The sequence below is a fragment of the Danaus plexippus genome, chromosome 7 (genome assembly GCF_018135715.1).
Source record: "Danaus plexippus chromosome 7, MEX_DaPlex, whole genome shotgun sequence".
NCBI lineage: Eukaryota > Metazoa > Arthropoda > Insecta > Lepidoptera > Nymphalidae > Danaus > Danaus plexippus.
The window spans coordinates 5,888,370-5,896,287 of NC_083541.1; the positions used below are offsets into that span (position 1 = coordinate 5,888,370).

Sequence of the window (7,918 nt, forward strand, 5' to 3'; positions counted from 1 at the left end):
TCGAATAGCCATTACTTCCACGACAATAGTTTTCAAATTTCCGAAAGCCATGACTACTATGAAGGTATATAGAGATACCTAAAATATATATTCTAAGCGAGGAAAGCTGCTAAGTTACAGCTAATTTGTCATAAACGTTTATTGTTTATATAATTTAAAGTACATGTAAAATTTTAAATTGATAAAAAGGCAATTCTCATTTAATAATAGAAATGAAAAAAGAAAATCAGTCTTAACATACAAAACAGAACACTCACCCATTGTCCATTTATTCGTTTAACAAGATTGATTGATTCATTCATTTTGACATGTATAACTGACGCTATGGAACAATTTGGTAATCTCATTAATTGCTTCATAGATTAAATTGTAATAAATCCAAAGTGATTTAGTAAAAGATAATTGACATAGGTTTACGAGCTAGGGCTATCAACCGAATTTCAGAGTGGGGCATATGATAAAATACATTCAGTACACTAGTCAAATTTGTTGGTGATATATGCATAGTTTTGCTCCTGAGTACCGTTATAATTAAAAAAAAAGATATGGTAAAAAATATATTTTATGTGTAAAATATTTTGTTAAAATTTTAATCTGACTCATATTTAAGTGTTTAACTCATACAAAGTTAAGTGATCGCGTCATATTTTATAGATGTTGAAGCAATTTTCAACACAGAACATAAAGCAATTAAATTGCTTTATTGAAAAAAATAATGTTTTTTTAAATACTTTTTCTTTAAATGTATCATATAAAACGTCCATGACTACACTGCCAGACTTTAAGATACAGTCAAGACATTCTGCTAGTATTAACAGCAGTACGCAAAAAAAGAATTAAGGAATTGTGGATGAAAAATAGGTAGATAAAAAATAACAAGACTGATTGACCAAGATTTTCACCTCGTTAGCGAATGAACACAGTTAACGTAAAGAAGGTGATAGAGCCTATTTGTGGTCAGTTACTACAGCTAAACATGGCCCGGCTCGACCGGGGAAGTACCACCATCTCACAGAAGATCGGCGTGAAGTAGTCTTTAATAGCTGCGTTTCGTCCTATGAGTGAGAGAGTCGGTTGTCCTTTCCTTGTTTCCTCCCTTTCCTGGCATTTCCTTATTCTCTTCCTTTCCTCAAAAGCAAGGTTGGCAATTCATTTTTTCCCATCAAGTAGGCCATTTGCTCGGTTGTCACTTTCCTTATAAAAAAAAGAAAGTGAAACGTCCGGTAAAAATTAAAATAAAATAACAAATGCCGTAGTTAGTGCTCGTTGTATGCCTATAATTCATTATAGTTAAAGAATTTCAGACATTGATAAAGAGTTATCATGACACACTTATTTTAGGACTAACATGTTTTATTTTTCACGAAAAATAACAAGTACTATACTATAACAAGACTAATAAATCTTTTATGTTTTACCTTGTATAAGGTATGTAACTATGGTGTTTAATATTTTAGAGTTTAAGAATAAAAATTGTGTTTGAAAACCAATATTTTATTCTGTTTAATAATTTTATATTTAGATTTAAAATTAAATTTGTGTCGTTCCATTACCTTTTCTATATTCTTTAAGAATAATACATTGGCCTTCTAGGATACGAGCCCTAGAGCTATTTCCGTCTTATTGAATATCGTCTTCAGGAAATAAGAGGCTGCTGCGCACACAAAGAAGGCGAAGGAAAGTACTTTCTGGTCTGGGTATGGTACATTGTTTTACTTTGGATTGAAGTCGAGATAAGCTTAGTTTTATCCAATCCTTTATCCATAAAAGAAAAATTGTAAACATTGCAAAGTGTTTGGATGTAACACAAGACAACTTGTTTCTAATTATTGTACATTTTAGGAAACGATAGGTAGTGCAAGAATTTTATTTTAGGTCTAACTTAGCATCAGAGTTCTCGATAATATTATTTAAGTTGATTACTAAGGTAAGGTTCAACTTAATAAATAAAATGTAAACAACCGTGTTCAATGTATTGTGGAAAGGACGACCTGAAAATAGAAACAAGTTTTTTGAACAGAACATGTTTTTGTAATCCTAATATATAAAATTATTATTACTAATATGGATATTATTGAATATCTATTTTTTATTATGTTAATTTACGAATTACGAAATGTGAACATTTATATATGTACTTATAAAACTTGGTATACCCCACGCATTCTTAAAAAAAATTAGATATGAATTCCTGTATTTATAAGGCTATAAAGTGAAAGTGAAAGCAAAATTACAAACGAGAGTTTTTTTGTTATATATTATAATAATTAAACGAATAAATTGTTATTTATTACATTAAAAAAACTGATTTATTTTGCTTTCACACACACCAGAAAGCCTATTAAATCATTACGAGGTAGACCACTCCGCACTACGAGGCAAACTATTATTTCCAAACTTAAATGTCCTTAAAAACCAACACTAACATGACAATGGATGTTAGCAATAAAAACTCACATGTAGTAAAGTTTGCAGTTGGCTCTCATGTTGTTCAGGTCTCTGCACTATCACCACTAATTGTTTGATGAGTTTATATCTACGCCGTGCCCATACACTGTTGTTGCCATTGCAATTTATTTTGTACAAACTTTTATTTATTTGCTTCGTTTGTTTTAACTGTGTTTTGTCGTTTCAGTTTCAATTTTTGTTTTTGTTAATTGTTGGTAACTTTATAAACATGTTTTTAAAAGTCTTACCATAATTGTCTTTTATTAATCTGTGCAATTAGCGGCGCTTGTCTAGTAAGGTTCCGGAGACACGGAGTTTTAATGTGTAGAATCGTGTTCTTGATAGAGATAAGGTTGGTAAGGGTCACAAGTTATTTATACTAAGTCTAAAAGAACAACTTATAAAATTACTGTTAGAAATGAAAAGCTGTTATTTATCACACTAAACAATTTTAAAGAAAGTTACTAATTTAAAATGCAATTACTATTCACGGATGTAAGTATGTAAATTGACTAGCTATTTGAGTGAATAAAGTTGATGAAAATAAAATTTAAAACCTCCTAATGTTAGATTCTATAGGCGTTTTGCCATATTTGGACACAAAAACATTGAACTGTCACACATTTATCTCATCTGCTCGTGTTCATTGCTTCTGTAAAGTAAAGGAAACGTAGTTAATAGTTTTGTTTGAAATAAACTTTGTATTAAAATAAAAAGTTGATATAAATAAATATTTCAATGGGAGAAAAGAATATTGTTTCTCTTTAATTCTTTATAGAAAAATACTCTTCATATTTTTCACATTGTTATTCTGAAGCAGTATTAAAGCAAAGCGTTGTCTTAAATAAAATAATGTTACTTTTTATCTCAGGTGTTCTCTCGAGGATACGTTATTTATGTAATGATTCGATAATGCCCGTAATTTTGTAGAACGGTCTTTTATTTTAGACGTTCCACTTAATGTGTTTTGAGTATATCTACACAAGTAAAAAAATAATTTTATTTCGGCCTGTCTATTATCCGGTTTATTTCAGAACAAAAGGAAAATATTTAGAATCTATTCGTTATTATCAATAAACGTTATTATCAAAAAAAAAACATATTATATTGTACTTAATAATTTAATTCTTAGGATAACAATAATTATTTATCACTTTTAGTCAAGTTATTTAAATTCACATTAGTTATTTTATTAATAATGTCTGATATATTTTAAAACCACTTTTAAATAACACATTAATAAAAATAAAAAATAAACTACATACATATAATAATTAGACAATTATTGATTGAAGCATAAATAGGGACAACTTTAACTTCAACATTCGTTTATTGCTTTATATTATATCTATTATATAGACTGGGTCTAGAACGAAGCAATACAAGCCACAGAGCTAATAATAATAATTTGTACGAATTGTTATTACCCTGTGCAAGTAGCCCAAATGTAATGTCAGGACATTGCAATATACAGAAGGATATGGTACATTTGTAAAGTAAAAGTCAATTTCACAGGAAAAATAGCTGCTCTATTCATTAAATAGCAATAATAGAATTTGCTTAGTTCGATAAATTGTGTGGTTGTGTGTAAAAGAAATGATCGTATTTTTAGACAAATTTTCATATACATAAGTGGCACCCAATTCGTTATAAAAGGAATACACATATGTTCAATAGCCTTTATTCATTCCTGTCCGTTCCTGATATTCTTTTTCGTCTGAAACTAAGGTTTTTATGTTCTAAAAATAAACAAACGATCTTTACGCTCTTAAAAAATGTTGCCTATTTCTCTACCTATTCCGAACATTCCTTCGCAGTGAATGTCGCCCAACTTTGGAACTCTTTGCCCTTATTGTGCTTCTTTCCTGGCATCTTTCATAATTAAGGTAAAATAATATTGTTACATTCAACTTCTGTGCTGAACTATCTTCTTCCATTCTAAGTTATCTTTTATATCGTCAAATGTTGCTAAGCATTCGTAGTATTCTTACTTCAATACTCCTCAAGTCATTTTCATCTTCGATTTGTCCTTTACCCTAAAAGGTAATTAAGGAGAAATCGCTCATAAGCGATAAGCTCGCCTTTACTTCTTTCTTCTGTAATATCCTGTGTTGACGTAATTCTAAATGGTGAATTGTAAAGCATTTTCTCTTCTATTTTACAAATTTTTATTAATTCTAAACTTCAAAGAAACATTTTTTACATGATAGAGTAATTAAATTTGTTATTGTGTCGTGTCGTGTCGTTCGTAACCTTACACTTCAGGTACAAAAATGTTATCTATTAGGCAGTTTTTGAAAGGTATATTTGAAGCATTTCAAATAATCGCACTGATATTTGTGGTTACAAATAGTACTTTCTGTACTAGTTCACGTTTTATTAAGACTACGCTTTCATTCCCACTGAATTTGTGTCATGTTTTAAATGTCATCGTTTACATTTATTCTAAAGAATTATAATTTAATTTCGAATACTATCAAAGAAAACACGAAGGACTTTGTCAAATGGAATAATGGGATTTCTTTTCCTTTTTAAGATTCCAGTTACACGTTTAGGAGGCTCTAGAACAAGGCAAGAAAACACATAGTAATCTAAGCTACTTACGTAGACAGTGTCTAATAAATTGTTTAAGATAAATTACCAAACTAAAAAACAAAATAAACTTTTATGGGGATGTTATTATTATTATTTATTATGAGTGAGAACAGTTGTCCTTGTTTCAGTACGAACTAATCTGCCATAGATCTTTCTAGCTCATTGTTAATTGTCATTGGTCTCAATTAATTAGGAACTGTTACGCCATTGGTTAGCACAAATTGGTAAGTCAGGCTATTTAATAAAAGCTGACTGTGCAACTTTAGGATAATTTGTATGAAATGTATAAACATGTAAAACTAAATATAATTGATTTATGTAAAAAGCCTGCAAATGGAATTATTCAAAAAATATTCATAAAATACGAAGCAGTGTTAAGGTTTAACAAAGCCTTCAATATTTAGTTTTCAAGGTGCTTCGATATTTGATCTTACTCACTTTTTATTGTTTATTTATACATACACCAAGTTTAAAGGTTACATTCAAATTTTAAAGGATAAAGTTACATACGAACATGGATATAAAATAAAGCTTCTTCTGGGGTTGGTGAAACAAAAAAATATGTAAAATAAAAATATTCAACTGTTTGTGTATATTTTATTCAAACATGTAAGAATAAAGAAAAAAAAAGGCTCGTTTGTCCCGTCAATGACATTAATATGTTATTGAGATCCGCCGCTTAAATGAAGAAAAACGTAAAATTCATTGAAGTAACATAAGAAATAATTAAATAATTTGAAGAATTTTGTTATGGAAATTCATCACATAATTTGATAAATCTAGCTTACAATATACCAGTAATAAAACATAATATTTTTTTCTTTTGCATTTTTTATATCAATTTACACATAACTCTTGTGTTATTTAAAGAGCAAGTATATCTAAAAGATAAAGATTTCTTCTAGTACTCACATTGATTTAATAGCTTTGTTTTCATTATTATTGAACATGTCAATTAGAAGTGACACATCAAAAATAACAAAAAATGTTTTTAAAAACACTAAAATGAACAAACACCATTCCAGCTCTCCGTTTAAATAGCTCGTGCGTGAAATTTGTACAAAGAAACGAATAGTGCTGTGAAACTGAAGCTCACTCTACTGAATAAAAACAAATATCCCGCGAAAAACGTTCTTTGATGACCTTTTTTTTATAAAATCATCTGTAGTCTAAAAATAATATTTAATTTCAAGTCTTTGCATAATATTTTTGCTTTTTTATGAAAAACTTTAGAGGAAATAGTTTAAATTTTTTGTTCTGTTAGTTTTTATTTGAGTTTGATAAAGTAATTGATACAAAATATGAGGATGTTTCTGTAAATAAAACATGCAAAATCTATGGTTCCGTTTTGGTAACAATTTTGTATAAAACCGCTTCAAGCTCTAGTCGTAAATTAAAAACTTCAGTTAACCTGATTACAATAAAATATTATACTGGAAATATGATTAAATACTTTAATTTCTCAACATTTAACATAGATTAAATAAACACTCATATCACTTGCATCAAAATAAAGAAAAATGATGAAATCTTGTACAGAAACTGGAGATAGGTGTTCTGTTTTGATGCAAGAATTTTTTCAGTCAACTAATCATTTGAGGCCAATATTTCGTAACAATTACAGAAATGTTGAATGTAAGTTGTTTATATTTAAACGAGAGCGGAATTAGTGAAAAACAGATTTACGTGTTTTGAAATTTTTAATAATTCCTATTATTGTTTTTGGAGCTTAATTAATTATTATGACTTAAAATAAAAAAAATACAATTTAGCGATAAAAATACTGATACATGTAAATATAGCTTTATAGAATTCATAGTTCGAAGTAATTTCAATAAAATATAAATACAACATTTCAATACAAAATCACAGCCATGTTAACTGTGTTTTCAGTGATATGTCAAAATAAATATTCGGATTTCATATATTTGATGGCTGGCTTAACAATTTACCGATTGGCTAACTGCAAGGTCGCAAGTGTAAAACAATGTTTGATTCGACCCACTCGGGGATTCATGACGACCAACATTATAAAATCCCATCAATCAATGAACATTTTTTTGACTACAAAATATTCATAATTTCTGATTTGACTGCCAATTCTTTTATATTATTTTGTTATTGATTTTGAAACAACAAATAATAATGAAGTAATACTAATTTTAGCAACATCGAACTGAATATTTAAATTCACAAACGCCACTACTTGTATGTGAACAGTGGAATGAATTCTTAAATGAGACTGAGCGAACAACTGTAAAATCCTCGAGAGACCACAAGTCACTTCTCTCATTGTCCACAACTAGATGACGCATCAAACATGTACGAAACCCGTAAGATATCACAAAAAATAAGCAAGTAACAAAGGATTCGTGGACAATTCTTTATATGAAATCGATAATAACAAGTAAAGGATTTTTTATCTTTGGGGTCGCGATTTATATTTTCCTCAGAATTAAAGGGAAGGCGGTGTTATATGTTGGACTCCCCGGTATAGGCCAGGGACTACCGCCTAAACGCCAACAGCCTCGTCACCTTAGCGCAGCGCCAAGGAGTAGTTTGTTCATTCGGCCGTAACAAACAACAAGTGAAAGGCCGTACTTTTAGTTTGCGTAAATTTTTATTATTCTTACTGCCAAAATATTGTAATTAGATATTCCAATGTTACGCATAAAATAACCGTGGTCTTTATTTAACCGTAACTCACCAAAAACGTCATTATCATATACTATTACTTATTAATCATAAATATTAGTCAATTTGCTTACATAACGGTAAATTTTCATATTCATATGTTATAAGTATAAAAAGTACAAATAATCCCTCAATCAATGTGAAGACAATCAATGTAAAGACGTCTTATTTGTTTTATTAT

General features: G+C 29.1%; 2 long non-coding RNA genes across 2 annotated transcripts; both read right to left on the minus strand.

The window, feature by feature from the left end:
• Positions 1-546: 546 nt before the first annotated feature.
• LOC133318759 (uncharacterized) lies at positions 547-2,953 on the minus strand. The gene is made up of 2 exons (XR_009752525.1): positions 1,554-2,953; positions 547-1,194 (listed from the first exon to the last, which is right to left on the minus strand). It is a non-coding gene; the product is annotated as an uncharacterized LOC133318759 (long non-coding RNA).
• An 806-nt stretch (positions 2,954-3,759) lies between these two features.
• Positions 3,760-5,178, minus strand: LOC133318754 (uncharacterized). The gene is made up of 2 exons (XR_009752520.1): positions 5,090-5,178; positions 3,760-5,009 (listed from the first exon to the last, which is right to left on the minus strand). It is a non-coding gene; the product is annotated as an uncharacterized LOC133318754 (long non-coding RNA).
• Between the last annotated feature and the right edge of the window lie 2,740 nt (positions 5,179-7,918).